At 50.4% G+C, this 26,930-nt stretch overlaps 1 protein-coding gene across 1 annotated transcript in view; it reads left to right on the top strand.

Annotated features, from left to right (window-relative positions):
- ZCWPW1 (zinc finger CW-type and PWWP domain containing 1) overlaps nt 1-26,930 on the top strand; it is an 867,839-nt gene that overhangs the window by 273,485 nt on the left and 567,424 nt on the right. The window lies entirely within an intron of this gene.

Below are 26,930 nucleotides of genomic sequence, written 5' to 3'. Positions count from 1 at the left end.
CCCCTCGATTCTATCCGGGGACTGGATCTGGCCTTTGGCAAGGCAGTCCTTTATTCCGCAATTTGATTGGGCATGCTAAATTTGTGTTCTAAATTCTTTTCCCACCTCCTTGCTTTGGTACTGCTTTGGGAGTCTGTCAAAGATATGGAATACGTCGGAGGACCCAATCCCCTCGAAGAACAAGTTACTCTCTTACCTGGTAACGTTCTTTCAATGGGATGTTCCGACGACGTATTCCATATCCCTCCCTCCCTACCTTTTCCGCTGCAGAATTCTTATGCGATTGCAGCTTACGTTTCCAAAAGGCCTTGTGTGTCTGACTGGCAGAAGACTGGTGTCACACGTTCTGGGGGAAAAAACTATAACTGAGGCTACAGGCGTCGTGCGTCTTACTTATCACATCGGGTGACGTCGGCCGTCGAAGGAGGTCCTCGGGGACGGCGCATCGACGTCATCGACGCAACACGCAGACGCCGAACATTTTCCAAAGCAGCACAGCTGTGGTGATTACTGTCAAAGATATGGAATACGTCGTTGGACCATCCCATCGAAAGAACGTTACCAGGTAAGAGTAACTTGTTCTTCTCTAGATCAAACCTCTTAAAAATACCTCTACAACTGCTAATAACACAACCGTCATGAGATGGAACGAATATTGTCAATTAACCATGAACCATTACCAAATAAGTGATGAAATGCAGATAAACCGTCCTTTGAATGCTAAAGAACGACTCTGAGAACTAGACTGGATTCAGACATGTGAGGGCAAGAGACAATATAAAGTATATTCTAAATACAAGGCAAGAGCCCTCAATGAGCCGCCAAAATACTTAATAAAATTCCCTTGCAAACACATACGAGACACCTTCCTGCGATTCAGATTGAACATCCTGCCAACCAGAGAATATCTCGCTCATACTGGACAAATCCCCAGAGAAGAGAACCAATGGAGATTCTGCAAAAAGAACACAGCAACTGAAACTCTCTTCCACCTCTTATAGAAATACAGAGAATCTTTGCAAACATGCTCCCACAAGAACATGTCTACCAAGATCTACGTGAGAGATGGGAACGGATCACAAGCAGACACTCTTTTCCACTCATCTTCAGAACAATGCAATTCTGGGAAATTATATTGAAACGGATCACAACAAGCTAAACCAGAATTGCTTGACATCAATCTGCGTCTCGCCTGCTGAACGAAATAGCCTCTAAACACTTCCTGACATCCGCATCGTTCATCTTAAATATGCTAAAAGTTTGTGCACAAACTATATATCAAAAAACAAAAAACTAATGACAACCATTATCACCTCTCCAGGGGACAGTGCCTACCCTCTGAGCACCTACATGATGACGCCAATACGGAAACCCCTCCACACCACTCCAGGTAAGATACAACGCAGCCCATATTGCAACCAGAGCCATAGTGGAGCGCACATTCGGAGTGCTCAAGTCACGTTTCCGCTCCCTTGACCGCTCTGGTGGACAGCTACTATATGCACCCCCAGTAGTGTGCAGGATCATTGTGGCAGCATGGGTCGTGCACAATATTGTAACACGGTGGGGGGTACTGGTGGACATGGCGGTGCCCCCACATCCCCAACCATGTGCACGGCCACTGCGCATGGGAGGGGAAAGGGTACGTGGCGAGGCAGCCCGTACCCAGCTTGTGGCACCATTTTTCACCTTAAATCTCACCCCTGAGGAGTGCAGACAGGCCTGGCACATTCCAGGTGACAATCAATGATGACAAAGGGACAGTCAACTGTCACAACCTTACCACCTTGAGAATGTCTCCTTGGAAGTGCTACATTGTGTGCATCCCTAGCTACTTAAACCAACCCAATCCTGTGTGACCAAAAGGCACACATTCAAGGTTCAGAACCCACTACCCCCTTGCAAAATAGCACATCCAAATACTGGTATGTCACCTAAACCCTCTCAAACCCCATGCCACCCGCCCGACACACCATGCCATGGCATGCAATGTGAAAACTCCAAAATGAATGCACAACACATGACACAACTGTCACAAAGTGCACTTTGACAAATGGAAATAGGCCAGAGCCATCTCACCTGCCACATCAAAATCAAACTGAACACATGAACACCTATTTAACATCATAACATATCCTGAACACAGGACCCAACTGTGACAATGTCAGACAGCTACCAATAACAATAGCATAAGTGTCTCAATGCCACAAAGCCACCACATGGACCCCTCCCATCCAGAGTGTGTGGCTGCAAGCAAAATGTGGCAGGGTACCACATACAGCATGAAGTGCATCAACAATGGAGATAGGCAAGGTAATACATCAAGATGTAACATGAAAATATGCACATTCCCCAATATACAAACGAAATTGCATGTCAACTGTTAGGGAGAATTCTCATTCTATGGCTAATTTCCCTCACCTAGTGAGTCCCCCAGCAGCTTTGCTGGATTTCTGGAGTTTATTTTTTCCACTTGGTAAGAGTGTGAACCTTTTCCCGCTCTTACATGTGTTTTGCCATGTGTATTTCTACTGTTTGTGTGATTGTGGGCTCTGGAGTGCACCACTTCATGAGCCCCACTTTTTATGTGTGTTACACAGCACCTTCAGTGCAGTAACCCCTTGGTTGTCTTTTAGACTTCCCATCGACTCCATTTTCTGGGGCTGACTACTGTCCCCCAGAAAAGGTAAAGTTGCCATTAACTTTACATAGTCACTTTAACCACAGGTCTAGTACACCCTATGTTATATGGCGTATTGGAAAGGGTTAATTCCTAGCCCTTTTTATCTGTGTCTCCTGGAGCTTTGTTTCGCTCCCTTAACATTGAGACTTTGCAGGTGGCAGTGGTATCTACCCTAACTTTTCTACTGCGATTATATTATATAACGTGGTTATGTTTTAGGCTATTTTAGTAGCCTCGAACTTTAAACCCTCTTGACCAAATACTTTTTATTTCGGCTCCGGTTGGGGTTTAATCTCAATTTCTTTTTGTTAAAATCCTTCTTGTGTTTTCCTTTGCGTGGCAAACCAGGTTTGCCTTCTTTGTTCACCGTCTTTAGCAGGCTTCTCTCCAGAAGCCCTCCTTTTGACGCCTGGGTGTCTAGGTGGGCTGAATGTGAGGGAGGGGTGTAGTCACCCCCCGCACAGGGTATCCTTGGAAATCCAAGTCGCACTTTGTCATGATTGGCTAAGGTGGTTGTCCGGGCCGGACAACCCCCCTGCTGGGTGATTGACAGCCAGGCTGTGTGAATGGGGGATTTTCGCATAAAAGGCAGGACTCTTGGGCTGGAAGTCAGAGTCGCCACTGGAACTGCAAGGAACCGAAGAGAAGCGGAGAAGAAGACGGCTGCTGCAACTACTAGGTCCTGGTGGAGCCCAGCTGCAGTCCTGAGCTATCTACCCTACGACAAGAGAAGGTCCAGTCCGGAGTCTTCTTCCTTTGAGCTTGGTGGGATTAACCAGCTCACCTTCCACAGGCAGAGGATCCTCTTCTTGGTCGAAATCGCTGCACACAGCTGTAGTGGTCCGGATAGCCACCTGAAGAGCCTCTCCTGTTTTAAAGGATCGCATCTTTTATTCACCATTGCTTTTGCTGCTGCTGGCCTCATCCCAGGCCAGTGCATATTGCTCCAGATGTCGTCCTTCTTGTCTTCACGACTGAAGTCACAGGAACCATGAGTCTGCAAGAACTACCAGAAACAACTGCTGTGGCACCAGCTCTTGTTCACTTGAATAAGGTACTGTTTCCGACCTCGAGGAACTAGGGTAAACCCCTTGTTTCCTCACCAAAGGCTTGTCCTTATCTTCCTCCCCTCTTATAACTTTTGCTTCCTCTTGTGACAATATCCAAGTACTCCTGGCAACCTTGAATCTTGTACTATCTGACTGTGTGATCCTTGACAACAGGAACCAGGTTCCATTGACTTTTATCTTCTTATCAGAAGTGTTCTCTGATTCTGTCTGCCTTGACAAGTATTGCCTCTGATATTTGCCCCCCAACTCTCTTTTTTAACTCAGGTGCTAAGTGTGTTTTCACCCTGGTAACGTTTCTTCCCGCGGGTACGCGTATCTTTAGTAAGACCTAACTGTCATTACTGTCAAAAAGTGATCGCATATGTATTCCCGGTAATGCCGTTTGTTTCATAACACCGGTCCATCAAATCATAAGGTACTTACCTCGGGTTGTTCTGCGCAAAGAGAATTGGTTGTGTGTAGTGTATTTTACGTGTGGTTTTAATTTAATAGAAGTGAAGTGTTTTGTGAACAGATGGTTTAAAATAAATGTAATTTTACTTTTCAACCAAAAACCTTGAGTCAGTGTTTGCTTGAGTCACAGTAATTGTGGTCATTTGTGTAATCTCTACTACTGCTCATTTGCTCAACACTGACTTGCCCCTTGAGGGGGTCTACCCCCACTGGAGGTGTGTCGTGCAGAACAGCATCCATGCCAGAAACACCTGCGACAGCACATATGGTTCAACATCCGATTCCGCATCAGAGACATAGAGATCCTCAGAGGTGGGGGGTCTCCCCTGGCCAGGATGGTCTGGAGCACCAATGGATGTTCATGGCCTACCACACCACGGCCTCCACTGGTGCCTGTTTGGGGCCCGGAATACTCCACACCCTCCGCCATCGCCTCCTCCACATCTGCTTCCGTTGCCTCATCACCTGCACAAAATGAAAAGAAGACATGAGCACACATGTTAACAGCATATACCAGACACATAGGTATCACAATGTAGACAGTCAACACATGAACCAGCCATGTCACACATGACACAAACTCAGGCATGCATGCAGTGAATCATATGGAAGGGGAACCTGAAAGCAGACATGGACGCATGTCAAATGTCAAGCCAACACATGTACTGCATAGCACCTGCATCACACACAGCCTGTGCCAACACACAGATGCCACGTAGCATAGACATGTCAGAACTGTGAACCAGACCTAAATGGAACTCAAATACTACTGTCCATGATCCATGTGAAATGCATGCCATTTGACAGCACATGGAAATTGTTCTCCTTTAGGGAGAACTACACAATATTAAGAGTACAGGTGAAAGCAATAAATCCCCTTTGGTATCAGTCTTTACCACAACGATTTAGTTGGTAGCTGTGGCTGAGCAGTCAGACTTATCTCAAGAAGGATATGAGCAGTATTCAGGGTTTACACAATAGGCCTACAGTACTATGGCACAAGGAAACACTGACCAAAGTTTTGTATTAAAAAGTAGGTATATATTTATTTTATACACTTCTACTAAAACACATGTATCACAGTCATCAAGCAAGTTAAATTAAGTCAAAGGAAAAATATACACACTCCCAAGTTAAATTGTAGACCAAGTGAACCAGAGTGAAAGCTGAGCAAAATGGCACAGTGAAAACTACACACAAGGGATACTCTAACAATTCCTTTCAAGGGAGGCAAAGCACAAGTTATTTAGAAATAGTTTCGTACACACCCTAACAACACTTCCCATAAGTTTGTGGACCAGTTTAAGCAAGACAGTGCATCCGTGTAGGCAATACTTCAATGAAAACTGAGCAAAATGGCATTTCACAAGTTTTAAAAAATGGGAAGGAAAGGGTAGGTGTAAGAATTGGGTGCACCACACAGTTCTAGGTGAAAATCAGTCTAAAGAAGGCAGGTCTAACAAATGTAACCAGGGTCAGTAGGCCTGTGCCAAAGTCAGTTGTTACAGGGAAAGGGCCCAGGAGCAAAATGTTCTCTTAGCTGCAGTCAAGTCTTTGGTTAACGATTTATTTTGAAAAGGTGGATGCAGAAGTTGAAAAGACAATGTTAAGAGAGAGGGGCTGCCAACCCAACAGGTAGGTAAAGGATTTTAAACACCTTTAGTGCTACCGCAAAGAAAGGGCGGCCTGGTGGACCTATGTACCTTTAAATGAAGAAGTGGCTCCTGCGGTGGCGGTTGTTCCTGGTAGTTCCTGCAGTTTGGGTGATCCAGCAGAGGAAGAGAGGCTCTCGTCATGGAGGAAGGTTCGAGTAACTGCACTACCCAGGGATGAAACCAGCCGCGGTGCTGCCCGACGAATAAAAGGTACGCTCTTTTAAATCGCGGTCCGGGTGGACTGTTGCCTGGCTATCTGGCCTCTGAGTACAGGGTACGGGAGATTCGACCAAGACAGATTCGGGAAGGCGATTGGCAAGCTGGTTGGCCCCACCAGCTCAAGGGAAGAAGGCTGTTGCAGAGGAAGATCTTCTCTCGTCGTGTGTAGAAAAGTGGTGAGACGCTGCAGCAGGGCTTCACCGGTGGTTCAGTCGTTGCAGATGTCTTTGGCTTCTCTCCTCTTCGGCTTCTTAGTTCCAGTGGCGACATCTTGCTCTCCCAGTCCTCAGGACCCTGCTTTTATGCAAAAAGATCCCTATTCATTCAGCCTAGCTGTCACTCACACAGTGGAGTGGTCATCTTGGCGGGATACCCTCCAGCCTATCAGGATAGAGTGCGACATGGGTTGCTGAGGCAACCCTGTCCAGGGGTCCTACTCCCCCTCCCACACAATGGACCCACCCCCGACTCAGTGGCGCCAAAAGGACGAACAAAGGATCCCCGACCTGCGTTAGGAGTTTAGAGAAAGACACAAGAAAGAAGTTATATTATAGTTCTGGCAATAAAAACCTACCGGAGTAAAGTTAGTATTAAAATACACCGGAGCCTCGATCAATGGGAAAATCCCATAGGGAAATATTCGCGTTCGAATATTTACGGTAGTAACCACTTCCACCAGCCAGAAACATTTGAGAGAGGGACTGTACGGTACCCTGTCGAAAATGAACATAAGGGAAAAAACGATTAACCCTTTCCAGTACCTCCATAGTAAGATGGTTTGTACTGGTTTAGTTCATAACAATTGACTAGTAAAGTCAATTGGGACTTGTTAGGCAGAAACCTGTGCAGTTCCCTTTGGGAACACTGCAAAAGATTTAGGACTACAGGTGTTAGCATTAAACCCACTTGGTAGCAGTCTGTACCACCCAGATTTACCTGGTAGCTGTGGCTGAGCAGTCAGACTTCCCTCAAGAAGAGTTAGGCAGTATGCAAAGTATACACAATAGGCACCCAGATACAATAATACAAGCAGACACTGACCAGAGCTTTGGTATCAAAGTATGTAATTATTTATTTAAAAACACACTGTTTGAAACACTCCAGCATTCTTATTGTAAAACACTCTAAACACAGTTACTATTTTAATATATACAACCCTTATCCCTTATGAGATAAGCCTTAGTTAACTCCACTTATTTCCAGACAGAGGTGAGCGCTTAACTATAGATGGCACTCCAATAAGTTCATGAAGAAGGGAGGGAAAAAGACAGAATATGGAAAGATACACCACTATACGATTTAGGAACATGTTTAGCAAGGCAGAAGAGCAAAAGTCACTTGTGAGCCAAAGTCCATAGGCTGGGCCCACTCTTAGAGAGAGCAGAGCACAAATGCGGCCAAGATCACACACTTACACTAGGCTTTGAAAGGCTTGCAGAGAGTTCAAAAGAGTTTTAGAGAAGCTCAGAAAAGTTTAGCCAGGGTAACCCAGGTTCGAAAGCCGGGGGCTAAATCTACCCCGTACAGTCAGTGGCAAGGGAAACCAGGCGGAACACGGTACCTTAAGTGGGAAGGATCCTCCAGCGGTGGCAGTTGTTCCTGGCAGCGGGTGCAAGTCTCGGCGTCGTCCAGGGGAAGAGAAGATCTCGACTTGGAGGAAAGCTGAAGGTCGTTGCACTGCCAGGAAAAGTGGTGAGACGGTCATGCAGGGCTCCACCGGTGGTGTCGTCGTGGCAGGTCGGCTCAGCTTCTCCCTCGTCGGATTCTTAGGTCCTGTGGCGACTTCTGAAGTTCCAGTCCCCAAAGCCCTGCTTTTATGCAGAAAACCCCCATTCACTCAGCCTAGCTGTCACTCAAACATGCTAAGTGGTGAGGCGGCCGGCTGACCACTTGGGCCAATCAGGACGGAGTGCGACTTGCGTTGCCTAGGCAACTCAGTCCAGGGTGCCTAAATCCCCCTCCACCCCTCCTAAGTACCCCAGACATAGTGGCACCACTTTGGAGGGCTTCTGTGGAGAAGCCTGCCAAAAAGGGGAACAAAGGGCTCGACTTGGGTTGGAGTCACAGAAGAGAACACAAATGCCATTTTAGAACCGAGTTTTGGCAAAAAATACCAACCGGAGAATTAATAATAATTAAATAAACCGGCGGTATGTTCGAGGCTATCGTAATTAAATAAATAAAGATAGTAGCCTCGAACAATGGGAAAATCCCATAGAGAAATATTCGCGGTTGAATATAAAAAGTAGTATCCACTGCCACCAGCCAAAACTCGATCGGGGGAACGGAGACGTGCCCCCTCGACTAACAGACCCAAAGGCAATCGAATTGCCCCAGCCAGTACGTCCACAATATGATGGTTTGTACTGGTTCTGTTCAGAATTTAAGACTAGTAAAGTCAGTGGTGACTTTACATGCCCTGGGAGACAGTAGTCAGTCCCAGGGTATGGAGTCTACACTGGGGGGTCACTATGACACCCCTGTGTTACTGCACTGAGGGTGCTGTGTAACACACATCACAAAAACATATGCAGCCCTATGGAGTAAAAGACCCCATAGCCCATTAAACACATCTAGAGTCAAAGGAACACACTCAAATCATGTCCAAGAGTGAGGGTAAAAGAGTCTCACTCTTGGCAGGAGAAAAAAATTAACCCCAAAAAATCCAGCAAAGCTGCTGGGGGACTCACTATGTTAGGAAATTCAGCCTAAACATAGAATTCTCCCTAACAGGACTTTACATGCCCTTGGAGACAGTAGTCAGTCCCAGGTTATGGAGTCTATGTTTGGGGGACACTACGACACCCCTGTGTCACTGCACGGAGGGTGCTGTGTAAACCATGTGAATAAGGATGGTTTCTATGGGGGTGAGAAAATCCCATAGACATTAAACACAAAAATAGCCTAGAACACACATAGCAAAAAGTGCCTAAGAGTGGGAAAAAGAGCCTCACTCTTAGCAGGAAAAAGAAACAAACCCTTCAAATCCAGCAAAGCTGCTGGGGGACTCTATAGGTAAGGGAAATTAGCCATAGAATGAGAACTCTCCCTAACAGAAATTACCAAGACAAAACACACATGCGTCACAGGATGTAACAACGCTAGGGTGTTGATATAAAATGAAGGAAGGCACATGGATACATTAATGCTAGGTCACTTTGACATCACATAAGTGAATAGGCATGTTGAAGGGAGAAACAGGGCTCAGAAGTGTGTGGGTGCAGTACATGTGTAAGGCCTCAACTATCAATACAAACACAAAACAAGTAATGTCAATGTGGTGTCATGATGGCAGTGTAAGGGCAAGTGCAGTCATCATGTGCAAAGTGCTGGCAGTGGGTTGTAGGGATACGGTAATCCCAGCCCCCTTACCCCCAAGAGCGGGGAATGGCTTGGAGGCAGTGCATGGCTTGAAATGGTGGATCAGAGTACTATGTAGTAGCAGACAGTGTAGGCAGGTGTCAATTGCATTATCTGAGTAATCTGGGAATACCGCAGGGGAGAGGAGTACAGAAAGCACAACACATGAGGAAGCATCAGAAGTTCACCCAGATACGATGAAGCTACACCAGCACTTGGATAGAGGCAGGGAGGCTATACCAGAGGGAGGCTCATGCTCGACACAGATGAGAACCACAAACAAATGGGCGTGAGGATCAATTCACCCTGAGTGAGCAAGAAAGGGATGATCAAATACCATGAGAAGGAGGAAATACCGGATATGGAGTCGAATGAGGGCCTTGCCCCAGACCCATAGGGGCTTGCCTGAAATGCACATGGCCCATGAATGAGCACTCATGGCCACTGTGAGCCTGTGCCATCAGCACAGTATGAGTGAGAGACCCTGCATCAAGGCCAAAGGACGTCCCACACAGTCCATGGGCCTCATTACTGCCTCCATACCGGGTTCCAACTCCGGGTTCTCTGAATGAGGAATTACCGGGTCATTCCAACCTTGGAGGACCCGGTATTTCCTCATTCACAAAACCAATCCCCATTCCCATTTGAGCCCCCTGGATTTACCAGGTGTCCTTAGTGGGTCCCGCAAGGGAACCTCCTAATAGGGCCTCCTGTAATGAACGGTGCCGGTCCCGTACCGGCACCCTTCATTAAGGGAGCACCTGCCTCGTAATGAGGACCCATGTCTGGCAGAGTTGCAGCGGGAAGAGTCTATATTCACAGAGTATCGGGAACAGGCCGTTGCAGTAGTTTGCCATGGCAATCACCAGTCCCATGGAGACAGTGAGCTTCTGGGGTATAGAGAGGCACAGAAGGATGCCCCTGAGGAGAATCAGCTTCTAGGGTGACCTCACAGAGACGTCAGTCATGTAACGACAGAGGGCGAGATTTGAGTGGAAGCTCATCACAGGCTATCCGCAAATATATATTGGAGCAAGAACATGGGCAAGAGAGGCTGGCTAGTGATTGACATGGAAGGAGGGTGCAAGTGTGGTGATGTGGATTGCCTCGGTGTGCAGCACACGGTCTGTATGCAGTCTGCATCACAACAAGCCCATATCAGTCAAGCATTGCATGGGTCACACATGGCAGTCATGAATACATAGCCTGAACTGGTATTCAAGCACAACACATCACCCAAGCAAATTACACACGGCCTGGACACACACGCATGAACACTCACCAGACATTCTCTCATAATCCGGCATGCCTCCCACGGCTTAGATCTAGCCCTCATCGATGAAGCCTTCAGCAATCTCCTCATGTAGAGTGAGTTCATCGTCCTCTGGTGGTGACCCACTGCCACTCACCAAAGTAGAGGTGTAATTAGCAGCACACTTGTTTTTTGCTCGGCGTCGGAGGTCAAGCCAACGCTTCTAGCAATCATCAGCTGTGCGCTTCTCACATCCCAAGGCGCTAATACGGTTTGCGATGCACTGCCAGTGGGCCCTACGCTGAGCAGGCATAGTTTTACACCCTGCCGTCACCAGCATTTCGCTGCCGTGTGCCGACATGTAGCCAGCCCACAAGTGCGTCCAGTTCCATTTCATTGAAACTCTTCTTCCTTGACGTGCCAGAGGCCTTAGCCGTGTCTGGGGTCCCAGCCTGTACCACTGGAGCACGCTTTTCCTCTTGGGAGGTGGTGCGGTCCCTGTGTGGCTTCTGCCGCTCTGGTCAGTAGTGGCTGAAGCGCAGGTTGACTGGCTACTGGAAGCAGGCAATGGCACGACGACTGAAGGTCTGACTGCAGGGATTAGCTGCTGGTTGTTGTCCCCAGGACCCAGCGCCACAAATGCTTCGTGGCAACGTCCGGGACCAACACAGTACTGGTCAGGTGACTCAGAGCCGGGGTGGTGTCAGGTGCAGCTTCACCTGCATCTTCCCCACCCTTGCTGGCCGGGGCAGCAGATGACAGTGCTGCCACAGAACCACGTGACCTGGTGTTTGCAACCTTCACCACACGTGCCTTGGACTTCCTGACACGGAAGTCGGCCTGTGAGTCATCCCCTGCCTGTTCCGTGACCAATCCGGGCCGGGCTAGCAGACCCTGAGCCGTAGTGGTCAGCTGCAGCTACCCCTGCAGCTTTCACTGCAGCTTTCACTCCCTGCCTGCTCGTGGCAGCTGATGGAACTGCTTGTTGGGCCTGAGGGGCGCTGGGGATGGCAACACTAGCTGCATCTCCCTGACCCGCTGGGGGGGGCATAGATGTCTCTGGATGGGCCTGGACACACTGCCCTCGTCGACCACGTTACCCACATCCCCCACCTTGGCCACCCTGGCCACGTCCCCCACCATGGCCACCTCAGGGAGGTCGCCCAGCTTTGCCTCCTTTACCACTTGGTGGCCTCCTAACCATGGCACTGATGGACTAGTGTGAATGGGAGGTGCACACAACAATTGTCCTGGGCAATTGGGGCGAAGGGGGCAGGGTACGTGATGGAAAATGTACCCCTGTGCTCCTGCAAGCTGTCTGTGGCCTCTGGGGAAAAATGATGGGTCAAGCAACGCTCAGGCACCCCAAAAACCATGCATGCGACCCCTCAGTAGCCCACGTGCGTGGAATTAATGTCCTGCAGTACGCTGTGGCACCCAGAAACACAAAAAATGCATACGTTTGGAACACACATGCTACTATGACCTCGAAAATGGGCTACACGACACACAGGGCCCACCACAGTGGGAAAAATGCATGCACGACTCACTGTCTGCCTTGCAAAATGAAGAAAAACACGTGTGCGTGTAGGCAACTCCCCCGCCAAAACAAGAAGTACGCACTGCAACTGTAGTGAAGAAATCGCGTGTGAACCCACAAGAGCAGTATCTCACGCATCGGTCCTAACAAAAAACACGTACAGCGCACTGGTCTGCTACGCAGACCTTTAACCCGTACTGAAGGGCAACCCCCGCGCGCATCACGTCACTTGCGCGCCTTTCCTCTGATTCCACGCTAACGCGCTGTTTTTGCACATGCGGAGTCACTCTGCATCCGGCTGGCCACGCAAAAGCACACGAGAGACCCACGCTCCTGCCCACAAGGCCATTTACCTGCCCCAGACGCCCGAGCTGCCTCCTACGAGCTATCTGCTGCTGCCAGCCCACTCTGTGTGCCTGCTCCCTATGTGCCCTGCAATTTGGTGCCTGCACTGAAGTCATTGCCAGAGATCCTGTTGCTGAGACGACCTCTGCTGACTGTTAGGGAGAATTCTCATTCAATGGCTAATTTCCCTTACCTAGTGAGTCCCTCAGCAGCTTTGCTCGATTTCTGGAGTTATTTTTTTCATTTGGTAAGAGTGTGAGCTTTTCCCCCACTCTTACCCATGTTTTACCATGTGTATTTCATCTGTTTTTGTGATTGTGGGCTCTGGAGTACACCACTTCAGTAGCCCCCTTCTTTTGTGTGTTACACTGCACCTTCAGTGCAGTGACACAGGGTTGTCTTTTAGACTTCCCACCGACTCCATTTCTGGGGCTGACTACTGTCCCCCAGAAAAGGGTAAAGTTTCCATTAACTTTACATAGTCATTTAACCACAGATCCAGTACACCCCATCTTACATGGAGTATTGGAAAGGGTTACTTCTTAGCCCTTTTTATCTGTACCTCCTAGAGCCTTGTTTTGCTCTTTAAACATTTACACTTGGCTGGTGGCAGTGGTATCTACCCTAATTTTTCAACCGCGTCTATACTATGTAACGTGGTATTGTTTAAGCTGTAATATTAGCCTCGAACATAAACCCGCTTGACCAAATACTTTTTCTTTTGGCTCTGGTCTGGTTTATTCGCCATTTCTTTTTGTTAAAGTCCTTCTTGTGTTTTACTTTGCGCGGCAAACCAGGTTTGCCTTCTTTGTTCACCGTCTTTTGGCGTGCTTCTGACAAGAAGCCCTCCTCTAGGTGCCTGGGTGTCTAGGTGGGCTGAATGTGAGGGAGGGGTGTAGTCACCCCCTGCACAGGGTATCCTAGGAAACCCAAGTCGCACTTTGCCATGATTGGCTGAGGTGGTTGTCCGAGCTGGACAACCCCCCTGCTGCGTGATTGACAGCCAGGCTGTGTGAATGGGGGATTATCGCATAAAAGGCAGGACTCTTGGGTTGGAAGTCGGAGTTGCCACTAGAACTACAAGGAACCTAAGCGAAGCAGAGAAGAAGACGGCTGCTGCAACTATCCCGTCCCGGTGAAGCCCTGCTGCAGTCATGAGCTAGCTACCCTTCGATGACCAGAGAAGATCCAGTCCGGAGTCTTCTTCCCTTGAGCCAGGTGGGGTTAACCAGCTCTTCTTCCACAGCCAGAGGATCCTCTTCTTGGTCGAAATCGCTGCACACTGCTCTAGTGGTCCGGATAGCCATCTGACGAGCTTCTCCTGTTTTTAAGGAGGGCACCTTTTATTCACCGTCGCTGCTGCTGGCTTCATCCCTGCGTAGTGCAGACCCCTTCAGACGTCCTCCTTCTTCCCGAAGCTCCAGGAACTATGGGTTTGCAGGAAACTACCAGGAACAACTGCTGTGGCACCAGCTTCTTTCTTGAATAAGTTACTGTATTCTGCTTCGAAGAGCTAGGGTAAATCCCTTTTCTCCTCCTCCAAGGCTTGTCCTTATCTTCCCTCCTTCTTATAACTTTTGCTTTCTCTGTTGACAATATCTAAGTACTCCTGGCAACGTTGAATCTTGAACTGTCCAACTGTGTGATCCTCGACAACAGGAACCCGGTTCCACTTGACACTGGCTCCGGCCTTTTGACTCTTGAATTTCTGTCAACTATTGCTCTCTGATTCTGTCTGCCCTAACAAAAGTATTGCCTATGATTTTTGCCCACAACTCTCTCTGGTTAACTCAGGTGCTAAGTGTGTTTTTGCCCCGGTAACATTTCCTGCTGCGGATATGCGTATCTTTCGTAAGACTGAACTGTCATCACTGTGAAAAAGTGATCGCATATGTATTCCCGGTAACGTCTTTTTTTTTCACAACAACGGTCCATTAAAACCTGGGGTACTTACCTTGAGTTATTCTGTACCAAGTGAATTGGTTGGTTGTAATGTATTTTATGTGTGGTTTTGAATTAATAGAAGTGTTGTGTTTATAACAAATGGTTTAAAAATAAATGTACTTATATTTTTTACCTGAAACCTTGAGTCAGTGTTTGCTTGAGTCACAGTAATTGTGGTCCCTTTGTGTAATCTCTGCTACTGCTCATATACTCTTGAGATAAGCCTGGCTGCTCCGCTACTGCTACCACTTTAACATAGTGGTACAGGCTTGTACCAAAGGTGAACTTGTATTACCACTTGTGGTCTTAATTGTGTGTAGTGGTCCCTAAGGGCACAGCACAGGATTCTCCCTAACACTGACACATAAGACTCCCGACTGCTATTTCCATCGCTCCACAGCCCAGCCCCAGCACCCATTTGTCCACCCACACCTGCCTCGGGGGTTGCTGTGTCAGACCAAGCAACATCGGGGGCAAGTGGCAAGGCCCAAACCCCCCCCCCCCGGGCAGAGAGGCAGAGGGCTGCCATCTTCATTCACAACAAAGTTGGCATCCTGGTGGAGCAAGTCCTGAGGCATTATGATGCCCTCTTCACTGTGACATCGCGCCTCGACAAGGATCGACGGGATCTGGGCAGACATCGCGGGTACCATCAACGCGGAGGGGGTGGCACCCCGTGACTACGAACATGTCCGTAAGCGTTGGGAGGACTTCGGGTCCAGGACCCACAGCAAGGCCCGCTGTCTGTCACGTCTGGTAAAGAAGTGGGGCGCTGGGGCCAATTGTCCAACAATCAGATGAGGGTCCTGGAGCGCATACACCCAGTGCTTTACGCCCAGGTCTTAGAGTTGCAGCTCCATCCGGAGTCGAGTGGTTGGTGTCCATGTGTTCTTGTCCAGCGTAGTGCATGTTGAGGTGTGGCTGGAATGTGCACCTTGGCCTTATGTCTGGCATGACTCATGTACAGATGTGTGTGTGCATGTCCATGACAGTGCTGCATGTGAGTGCTATTAAGCGTGTTCCACATCAATGGTGTCTGTATTGCATTGTATGATGCGCACTGGCATGTAACGAGTTGCACATGTTTGCATTTCCATGTCTGTACTTGGACATGCGAGAGGTGTGAGACATGGATGCTTATGTCGCCTTCATGGACATGCATGGTGTACATGTGCGTGTGTCTGAGTAGTGAGTGTTTGACTGGCAAACCCCTTGGATGCATGACACATGAGCATCTCAATGCGTGATTGACTCTTGCGGCCCAGCTATCCACAAGTGCACTGTGACGGGAGGTCTACATGGCCTGATGCATGACTGTCTGGTGATGTGTGAATATGTGCCGTGCATGTGCCATGATGCATGTGAGGTTCAGCCACTCTTCTGATGTGCCTGCAGTGCCTTGTACATGGATGTGAATATGTTATGCACGTGCTATGCTTGTTTGTGCATGTGTGTTGCTTGCACTGACCTGTGTGTTGTGGAGGGTGATAATGGTTGTGACGTTTGACAGTGCCACTCATGTGCCTGCATCAGTGTGCACCTGCAGGCATGCCTCAGTCCAGGTCGTTCCGCAGGTAGAGGATGAGTCCACGTCAACCGACCTTCCTCTACCTGCGGACCTGGCAATCTGTGACAGGGTTGAGCCCGTGCTAGCCGGGCTATTCCTCCACTATGCACCAGTCATCCTCCCTGCCGTCTTCCGGCCCAGTTGCCACCAGGTCCCCCTGTGGATCTGTCCCCACCATGGCGGCCGGTCTGGTGGAGACCACATCCCTGCCACAGTCAGGAGTCAGAGTTTATGCAGAGGTGGTCACCCCAGCAACAGGACCACTGGCAATGGAGGTTGTGCAGGCAACTTCCACCAGGGCACGTGTACAACTGCCCCATGGGTTGTCATCCCAGAGGCACTCCTGGTGACGCAGGCACAGGGCTTATTGGCAGCAGCGGGCTCAATGTACGAGGTGTCAGGACTCGGGGCCAACAACATGACAGGGGCAGGCATCGGCAATCGGGCAGGAGGACCGTGTAACAAGGATGTCTTCTGTGTGGTAGCACGGGCTAGCAGATAGATGCAGAGCGGCAGCGGGCACGTGGGGCACGACTCACCATGGCCAGGGCCGAGAACTCCCTGCGTTGGGCAGATAGGCGGGTGGATTTCCTCGACGAGACTCGCAGGGAGTTTGGAAGGAGCCTGATGGCGTCCCTGCGAGCCCTCGAGGTTAGAGCAGAGTCCCGACTCCGGGATATTGACTCTTGGTATCATCGGTGAGTCATAGGACTAGCCCGCTGCCCTTGTATATAGTTATGTAGTATTAGGTTTCCTTTACTTTTTTTATTGTTTGGAGTCCATGGGCTTTGCTCCACATTTTGTACATAGTTAGTTAGTTTTAGGGATTTATAGAGTTTGTTTCTGGTTTTTGGGATCATGAACCCTTGGATGTTGTACATAGTTGGACTCATTTGCTATCTTGTTTTGTATTTATATCAACATGGAGTCATATTTTTATTTCGAGGGGATTGGGTCCTCCAACGTATTCCATATCTATGACAGGTAATCACCACAGCTGTGCTGCTTCGGAAACTTTTTTCGGCGTCTGCGTCCTGCGTCGATGCGCCATCGCCGAGGACCTCCTCCGACGTCATCCGATGTGATAAGTAGGACGCACGACGCCCGTAGCCTCAGTTCCGTTTTTTCCACGAACGTGTTGCTTCGTGAATCTCGGTTACGCCTCGACTCTTTGGAGTTCTGTTCTTCTCGGTTCTTCAAACCTGTTCGTTTTTGTGAGAAAAATCCTTAGTGTGAAGATGTCTTCTACTTCGTCTTCGACCCCGCGTCCGGGCTTCAAGAAGTGCGGGGAGTGTGGGTCCAAGATGTCCGTGACGGACTCGCACGACGCCTGCCTCTGGTGCCTCGGGGAGGCCCACGACACAGATGACTGTATCGACTGCCAGTCGCTCACGTCCAAAGCCTTACGGGAACGATAGGTCGGGTGTCCAAGCCCCGGAAGTCGAAGTCTGCGGGGTTTCGACGGATGATTCGAGGGGTGACTCTCCGCGTCGTCGTCGGAAGTCTCGTGGGTCTCCTTCTAGGAGTCGGTCTCGCCACTCCTCGGCCTCTTCGAGGAATTCTCAGAAGCGCCGACAGCAGTCGTCTTCCAGGTCCTCTTCTGAGGACTCTGCCCGGCACGTCGCTTACCCCACCAGCCGTGCGACGGCAGAGGAATGGGCTTCCTTCGGGAAGAAAATGCTGGCGATTCTTGAGTCGCAGGGTACTAAGCCGTCCGCGCCCCGAGTGGGGCCGGCCGTGAGAGGTCGAGAGACACCGCTCGCAAGAGTGGTCGGCACGAGTCACAGGAGAGGTCCCGTTTGGACAAGGGGACTCGTTCTCGACATACCCGTTCCAGGTCCCGGTCCTCGACGCGTTCGAGACCGTGTGCACCTGTGATGTCTTCGAGGAAGACATCGAAGACTGAGGCGTCGAGGGCGTCGACAGGCTTTCTCGAGGCTCCGGCTCCGAGGAAGTCGTCGAAGCCGTCGACGCGCAGGTCGTCGAAGGACACGCTCGGAGCTCCGGCTTCGAGGACTGTGTCGACGCCGTCGATGCTGGCGGCGCTGCATCTGACGTCGACGCCGATTTACTCGACGCCGATGCCTGTTCTCTTGACGCTGGCGCCGATTCACTCGACGCCCTCGACGCCTTTCGAGGCCGGGGTGTCGGAGGTACCCCGTGGCACGGAGGAACCCCCTAGAAAGGCTCTGGTTAAGAGCAAGCACTCTCGGGTGCCTTCTTTTCACCACCTGGAATATATTTCGGAGGTGGATGAGGATTCTGATGGCCTGGTTCCTAGTCAGGTTTCAGATGAGATGGTCTCGGGCCACAGCCAATTTGACGATTTGAGGCAGTCACTGCATGATGCCAGTGGACTGGACACCTCTCCGGAGGTAGAGTTTTGTAGGCCTGAGCCTGGCTCTCATGTCGATTCCTCGTACCGGCGCCTTATGGCTAGGGTCTCCGAGTACTTGGGATGGTCTGCTCCCCCAGGGGAGTTTGTGCAGGATGATCTCACTGACATCCTTGATGTTGGTCCCCCAACTGACCCGGTACTGCCGATTCATATGGCTCTACAGAGAAGGGCGGCGGCGGCTTGGACTGCTCCGGAGAGTCTCCCGGCGGTGGGCAGGTCCTTGTCGCGAAAATACCGTCCAGCCAGTAGCGACCCCTGCTACTTGACCAGGCACCCCACTCCGGAGAGTTTGGTGGTGCAGGCGGCTACGGACCCGGCAAAGCAGGCGTCGTACCCTACCATCCCTCCTGATAGGGACGACAAACGTTTTGATGGCTGGGCGAAGAAAGTGTTTTCTTCAGGTGGTATGGCGCTTCAGGCGGCAAACTCCATTTGTGCCTTGTCTCGTTTCACACACACTCTGTGGAACTGTGTTGCGTTAGCGGCTGAACATATTCCCGAAGAGGACAAAAGGGATGGTTTCCTTGCTATGGTCCAGGATGGTAAGGATGCCATGTGTGAGTCCGTTCAGTCGGGTTTGGACATGGCTGAATGTGTCAGCAGGTCCATGGCGGCGAGCACCGTGATACGCAGGTTTGCGTGGTTGCGGAAGTCGGGGTTTGCTCATGATGTGCAGTCCCAGCTCCTCAACCTGCCCTTTGACGGTGAACAGCTTTTTGGCAGCAAGGCTGACGAGAGCCTTGAGAGGTTGCAGACCTCCAAAGCTGCAGCGAAGTCGTTGGGCGCTGCAGTTCGCCAACCTCTGCATTTTCGTCCTAGGGGACAGCAATGGAGGGGTGGTTCCTTTCGCTATTACTCGTCCTTCAGTAAAGCGAGAGGAGCTGGCAGTCAAAGAGGCTAACGCAGGGGTACCAGAGGTGGACGACAGGGTACCCGTGGTGCCAAGGCCGCTCGGGCAGTTGCCTCTTTGCCCTCAGGTAACGCTGCAGCCGCTACCACTCAGTCATGAGGCCATGTCCCATGGTTCGCCGGTTGGGGGAAGGCTGGCGCAGCATCTTGTAGAGTGGCGTGCCATTACTTCAGATGTGTGGGTTCTGGAGATCATAACCCACGGCTACTGTCTTCCCTTTCGGCAGAGGCCTCACGACAATCCACCGGAGAACCTCTCTTTGCAGAGTCCGGATCCGCTCCTTGCGCAGGAAATTCAAGCCCTGCTGGAGAAAGACGCCATAGAACTGGTGCCTGTAGCTGAGAGGAACAAGGGATGGTATTCCCCTTATTTTTTGATTTCAAAGAAAGACGGGGGATTGAGACCCATCATGGACTTGCGCGGTTTGAACAAACTCCTCAGGAAGGACAAGTTCAAGATGGTTACTCTCTCTCAAGTCCTCCAGGCCCTTCAGCTTCAGGACTGGTTGGTGTCTCTCGACCTCAAGGATGCTTACTTCCATGTGCCGATCCATCCCAAGTACAAGAAGTACCTGAGGTTCGCGGTTGGCGACTCGTACTTTCAGTTTCGGGTCCTGCCGTTCAGATTGACCTCCGCCCCGAGGGTTTTCACCAAGCTCATGGTGGTGGTGGCAGCGCATCTCAGGCAAGGGGGGATTCACGTCTACCCCTACCTGGACGATTGGTTGATCAGGGGGAGCTCTCCCGAGCAAGTCCTGGATCATCTGTCCGTCACCTGCCACTCCCTTCACAGACGTGGGCTTCTCCCTCAATTTAAAGAAGTCCCATTTGACGCCAACACAGCGGCTCCAGTACATCGGAGCAGTGGTCGACACTTCCCTGGGGCAGTGTTTTCCTCCCCAGGTGAGGGCTCTTCACATTCAGCAGATGGTGCACAAGTTTCAGCATGCCCAGACGCTCCCAGCGTTCGAGTTCTTGAGGTTGCTCTGCCTCATGACATCCTGCATTCTTCTGGTGCTAGAGGCTCGCCTGCGGATGAGATCTTTGCAGTGGGCACTCAAGATGCATTGGTCGCAGTCCTCCGGCAGGAGGACGGACCCGGTTCAGGTGCCGCCCTCGGTCGCCCAGGACCTTCTGTGGTGGGCTGTCGAAGGCAACTTGATGAAGGGGGCTCCATTTTGGCTTCCCTGGCCGGAGGTGACGATCGTGACGGATGCATCCCTCACGGGATGGGGAGCTCATGCCAACGAGCTGACAGTCAGCGGTCGGTGGTCTCCGTCGGAGTCCAGACTCCATATCAATCTGTTGGAGCTGAGGGCCGTCAGGCTAGCCCTGAAGGCTTTTCTGCCGACTGTGCGAGGAAAGAATGTCCTGATCCGGACGGACAACACAGTGGCCATGCACTACCTCAACAAAAAGGGGGGGGCAGGGTCACTTCCTCTGTGCAGAGTGGCGATGCAGCTCGAGTTCTGGGCCATCCAGCAGGAAGTTTCGATCTCGGCAGTTCATCTGGCCGGAGACGAAAACGTGACGGCGGACGCTCTGAGCAGGCAGAGCACGATCTCTCACGAGTGGGAGTTGGCTCAGGAGATTTTCCTGGAGATCTTCGACCTTTGGGGGACCCTTCAAGTGGATCTCTTCGCCTCCAGTGTCAACCGGAAGTGCGAGAGGTTCTGCTCACGGTAATTTCCTCCAAAAGGAGCCTTAGGAGACGCGTTCGTGGTGGAGTGGTCATTCCCGCTGCTGTACGCGTTTCCTCCAGTCCCCGTCATCCCGCAAGTGCTGCGGAGGTTACGGAAGTTCGGTTCCCGGATGATCCTCATTGCTCCGGCATGGGCTCGGAGGACGTGTTACCCGGACCTTCTCGACTTGTCCATCTGCCCTCCACGTCGTCTTCCCTACCGAGACGATCTGCTCTCACGGGAGGGGGGTCAGGTTCTCCATCCAGAGGTCAGTTCCATCAACCTTCACGCTTGGCTTCTGAAAGGTTGAGGTATGAGGATTGGGACCTCCCTGAAGACGTGATGGAGGTGTTGCTCTCGGCCCGACGGCCAGCAACAAAGTCTCTGTACCGTTGCTGTTGGCGTAAGTTCTGCAACTGGTGCAGAGTTCAGAATGTGGATCCTTTTGCATGTGACATCCCCATGGTTCTGTCCTTTTTACTTTCTTTGGCCAACAGGGGCTTGCAAGTGGGTACCATTAAAGGTTACCTGGCGGCGCTGTCCATCTTTAAGCGCTCGTCTGAAGAGTGTTCCTACTTTAAAATCACTTTAATTTCACAGTTTCTGAAAGGGCTCACTAATGTGTTCCCTCTGTCACCTTTCCTGGTGCCCAGTTGGGATTTAAACATTGTTCTTAAGTTTCTTATGGGTGCTCCGTTTGAGCCTTTACATTCTTGCCCTTTGAGGCTGTTAACTCTGAAAACTGTGTTTTTAGTTGCGGTTACTTCCGCTCGCAGAGTGAGCGAGTTACAGGCACTTTCAGTTAAGCCACCCTTCACTGTATTTCACAAGGACAGGGTTGTCCTTAGAGTTCGTCCTTCTTTTCTTCCGAAGGTGGTTTCGGAATTTCATTTGGCCTAGAAGGTTGTTCTTCCGGCATTCTATCCTCCTCCGCATCCTGGTAAGGAAGAGGAGAGGCTCCATAGGCTTGAACCTAGGAGAGCTTTAAGCTTTTATGTTTCACGCATGTCCCGGGTCAGAGTGGACAATCAACTCTTTATTGGTTACGCTGGAAAGCGTTTGGGACAAGCTGTGACGAAACAGACTTTGTCTCGCTGGATTATTTTGGCCATCTCGGAGTGTTACCCCTTGGCGGGTAAGGACCCGCCGGCTGGCTTGCGGGCCCATTCTACCAGGGGTATGGCTGCATCGACTGCCCTGCAGAGGGGTGTTCCTATTCGCAACATCTGTGATGCAGCCACCTTGGCTTCAGTACATACTTTTGTACGTCACTATTCCCTCGATTCCATCCGAGGACAAGATCTGGCCTTTGGCAAGGCGGTCCTTTGCTCTGCTATTTGATTGGCAATTCTAAATTTTAATTCTAAATTCTTTCCCTCCTCCTTGCTCTGGTACTGCTTTGGGAGTCTGTCATAGATATGGAATACGTCGGAGGACCCAATCACCTCGAAGAACAAGTTACTTTCTTACCTGGTAACGTTCTTTCGATGGGATGGTCCGACGACGTATTCCATATCGCTCCCTCCCTACCTTCCCCGCTGCAGAATTTCTTATTCGATTGCAGCTTACGTTCCGCAAGGCTTTGTGTCTGACTGGCAGTAGACTAATGTCACACGTTTTGGGGGGAAAAACTACAACTGAGGCTACGGGCGTCATGCGTCCTACTTATCACATCGGATGACGTCAGAGGAGGTCCTCGGCGACGGCGCATCGACGTCATCGACGCAGGACGCAGACGCCAAAAAAAGTTTCCAAAGCAGCACAGCTGTGGTGATTACCTGTCATAGATATGGAATACGTCGTCGGACCATCCCATCGAAAGAACGTTACCAGGTAAGAAAGTAACTTTTTCTTCTGAGGACATTCAATGGACATGGACCACTTTTATAATTTTGCCATTTTTCATCCTCACATATTTATTTTTGGATTTCAGTTTCGTTTGCATTACATTCATGTTTTCTTTTTCATGGTTGTCTTTCAGTTCGTGTGGATTTTAATTTTGAATACATTTTTATTGCTTCTAATCAAAGTGGTGTCTGCTCTCAATGGTTTGGTCCATGTGTCACTCTTCACTTGCTACATTGTGTCCCTGCTGTTCATCAATGTTGGTTTTGTGTGTGCAGACATGCATGTGATGTATTATGATTCACATGGCATGGGGCATGTTCTGGGGAGTATGACCAATGGATGGGTCTTGAGTTGCACTGTTGGGGGGCAGCGTGTGGTGGAATTTTTGTGGACATTTCATAAATAAATGCATGTTGTGACGATGTGTTGGGGGGGATGTGTGTCGGGGCCTGCCTGCAGGTTGCCGTCACTGGTGGGCGGACATGAGGCAGGGCCTGCCTACACGTTTCCATCAGTGATGGGGGGCATGAGTCGGGGACAGCCTGCGGAGTATGGTCCCATGTGGGCTGGCTGCGGGGCATGGTCACGGGTGTTGGGGATTCCCTTGTGGTGTGGGCAGCCTGCGGGACATGGTAACGGGTGATGGGGGGGGTCCACCCCAAAGCCAAATCGCGTGAAAAGGACAGCTAAATTGCATGAAAAGGCTCTTGCGTACCGCGCAAAATCGCATAGCCTCCTTGTGCCAGCCAATTCACGTGAAAATGCCCTCGCGTACCCGTGAAATCGCATACGCTGCTCGCGCCAGCCGAATCGTGTGAAAAGGCCAGCTAAATCGTCTGGAAAGGCCCTTGCGTACCCTACAAAATAGCGTACCCCGCTTGTGCCAGCCACATTGCGTGAAAAGTGGCTTGTGTACCGCCGCAAAATCATGTACCCCGCTTGTGCCAGTCAAATCGTGTGAAAAGGGCCTTGTGTACCCCCACGAAATCACGTACCCCGCTCGCGACAGCCAAATCGCATAAAAAGGCCCTTGCGTACCCCGTGAAATAGCATATCCCGCTCACCCCAGCCAAATTGTGTGAATAGGCACTTGCGTACCCGGGCAACATCGCGCCCACGCTTGCTGCCATCAGCCGTGGACACCGCCTGCAGGCATCTCACACCACAGGGGAGCCCCCAACACCCGAGACCATGCCCCGCAGGCAGCCCACATCTCAGGGGACGACCCAGCATCCGTGACCATGCCCCGCAGGCAGCCCACACAACAGGGGACCCCCAAGCACCTGTGACCATGCCCCGCAGACAACCCACACCACAGGGTACCCCCAACACACGTCACCACACGTGCAGCCCTTTCCACACTATTTGACTGGTGCAAGCGGGGTTCGCGATTTCACGGGGGTAAGCGAGGACCTTTTCATGCGATTTGACTGGCGCAAGCGGGGTACGGGATTGTGCGTGTGTACAAAAGGCTATTTTCACACGATTTGACTGCCGCGAGCGGGGTACGTTCCAATTGTTCACGCGATTTACGATGGTGGGGGGCTCTGTGCTGGGCCAAGGATAGCGCAGGGCCTTGAGCCGTATTCAGGATTTCGATGGCTTTTTTCTGTCCAAGGGGCGGTGTTGGGGGCATCACTGGCGCTGCTGGATGATCACTGCGCCACAGCTGGTATTGGCTCGGGAAATCCATGAATAATTGGTGCGCCTAAATGCTGTTTTGCGCCGCGGCTGTCTCACCTGTGGTGCACTCTCTCTCTCTCTGCTTGAGGCGCTTGCACTGCTCCTGCGCCTGATTCTATGAATTGCGCCCATTGTCTCGAAATGGAAAAAGGGCTTGAATAAGCCACCACAGTTTCTATAAAAAATGTCCCTCTCCACATTATAGGGACCTGTTCATGAGAGTATACTTGAAATATACTGGCCACCGGAGAGGAGAAATCAGCCAGTAAACAAATAATGCAAGCTCAATCACATTGTAGATACTGTGGTCTGCGAGCGGAAACTGAAACTCTCTGCCATCTTGTGTATGCCAGTATGGCTCTAACTAATTTGTGCGCTATTTGCAGGCCCATAGGGACTACTATCTTACAACGTTAGATCTCCTGTGGTGGCAATGCACATTAATGGGCGAGAGTATGTTTATGTCTGGCCATCCTGCAGTTCATAGAAGCTGCATTAAAGTAATCAGTGGAGACTGAATGAGGAAAGGATGGGATGGTCTTGAGTAAGATGTAGAGACAGTTGTCATGGATATTTGAATACAAGTCAACAACACATTAGAACTGACTGAAATGATCAATGATAAAAGTTACTTAGAAATCATGGTGTTAACTGATGCGTCGAATGAAAACAGTTTTTCATTCTTGATGTTTTGAAATTGGATAATGTGTTTTAATGTAAATGGTTAAATGTCTTATTCATAGTAAGTTCAACCAATAAACTTTTAACAATTAAAAAAAAGAATGTACAAGTGTGTCCAGGACAGAGCTGGTGGCAGCAGTTACGTTTAAAGCATGTTTGACTATTTTCAATGGTCCAAACCGCCTTTACAGCGTTTGGCCCAGGACAGTGGCCAGTGCCTAAAATGACCAATGCCGCAAGGTCCTTTGTTCTGTCCTTTGGCCATTTTGTCCCTTTGCCTTCCCCAGGTTGAGCAGAGCTGGGAATTTCCTGATTTGGTCATGCAGACCCCAGCGCAAACACTAAGCTTTCGAGGGCTTCTACATGCCTTGTGTGTTTGTGCACCCAGGATGTGAGCTGGAGCTGTCTAGTTCCAATACACGTCATGGGTGCCAGGATGTCTGGTGTGCTGGGATGACTGGGACTACCGTGGTCGGTTATTGGTCCACGTCTGGAATGGTTGAATGTGAGCAGATCTCTGATTGGTTTCTATTAATTTTGGCGCGAAGGAGATTTTGGATAAAAGAAGGCACTGTAGACCTATTCCAGGTCGATCTTCTGAGTTCACACCGAACTTAGTAAAGGAGCCAAGTATCCTGAACCGAAGAAGCAGATCAGTGGAATCGCTGGTGACCCGCTGGAAGCTTTGGCACCCTGACCCCGTGTTGTCCCGTTGGAGCCAATATTTCTCATCGATCACAGAAGGAATGCAAGGGCGCTCTGAACTGTTGGAGTGGTGGGACTAACTACTCTCGGCGCCTCCTGCTTAACTGCAAACGAGCCTCTTGGACCGCCCATTGAACTGAGCAGCTTGTACGGGACCTTTGCCTTGGAACCGCTGCAGTCTCGAGTTTTGACTTTAGACTTTGGGAACCGTAAGCTCTTGTAGAAGGCACTCTTCCCGCCGGGTTTCATACACCTAGTATTCCTAGGTCTGGAATTAGGAGAGTCCGCCTGAACCCGACCCTACACGGTACCCGCGTCGCCCCGCTGTGGTGATGAGCTTCGTGGGTGCCTTGCTGCTGTGACCTTCTATGCCCTAAGATGAGCTGCTGTGTTTGAGTTAAAAGGCCTTTAATAAAGGTGTATGTATTTTTTATATATACACCTGACTGAGAGTAATGTGTGGTGTTGTTTACTGTGTGTGCTCATTGTGTACTTTCGATCACACTCACCCCTCCTGAGACCTAGTCTTGATCGCCGCCAATGCTTCCTTGATTGGTCTGGCTTGTCCAGAAGGTTAACCTGTTCCGAGAAACTAGGCTGGCCTTCTGAACCTTTGCCCACCAGGTCAGAGTTCAGAAATCCATCTTAACAGCCAGGACAACATTCTGAGGGGAGAACCTTTTTGGCAACCATGACTGGAAATAACAGAAGTGACGGATGCCACACTCACAGGCTGGGGAACCCACACCAACATCTGACAATCAGCGGTCATTGGTCTCCATTGGAGTCCAAAGTACATATCAATCTTTTAGAGCTGAGGGTAATCAGACTTGCGCTAAAGGCCTTTCTCCCCTCTGTACGGGGAAAGAATGCCCTGATAATGACGGATAACACAGTGGCCATGTACTACCTCAACAAGAGAGGAGGTGTAGGGTC

The sequence above is a fragment of the Ambystoma mexicanum genome, chromosome 1p (genome assembly GCF_040938575.1).
Source record: "Ambystoma mexicanum isolate Mex_15411 chromosome 1p, UKY_AmexF1_1, whole genome shotgun sequence".
Taxonomy (NCBI): Eukaryota; Metazoa; Chordata; class Amphibia; order Caudata; family Ambystomatidae; genus Ambystoma; species Ambystoma mexicanum.
This window is presented reverse-complemented; position numbering and strand designations above follow the sequence as displayed.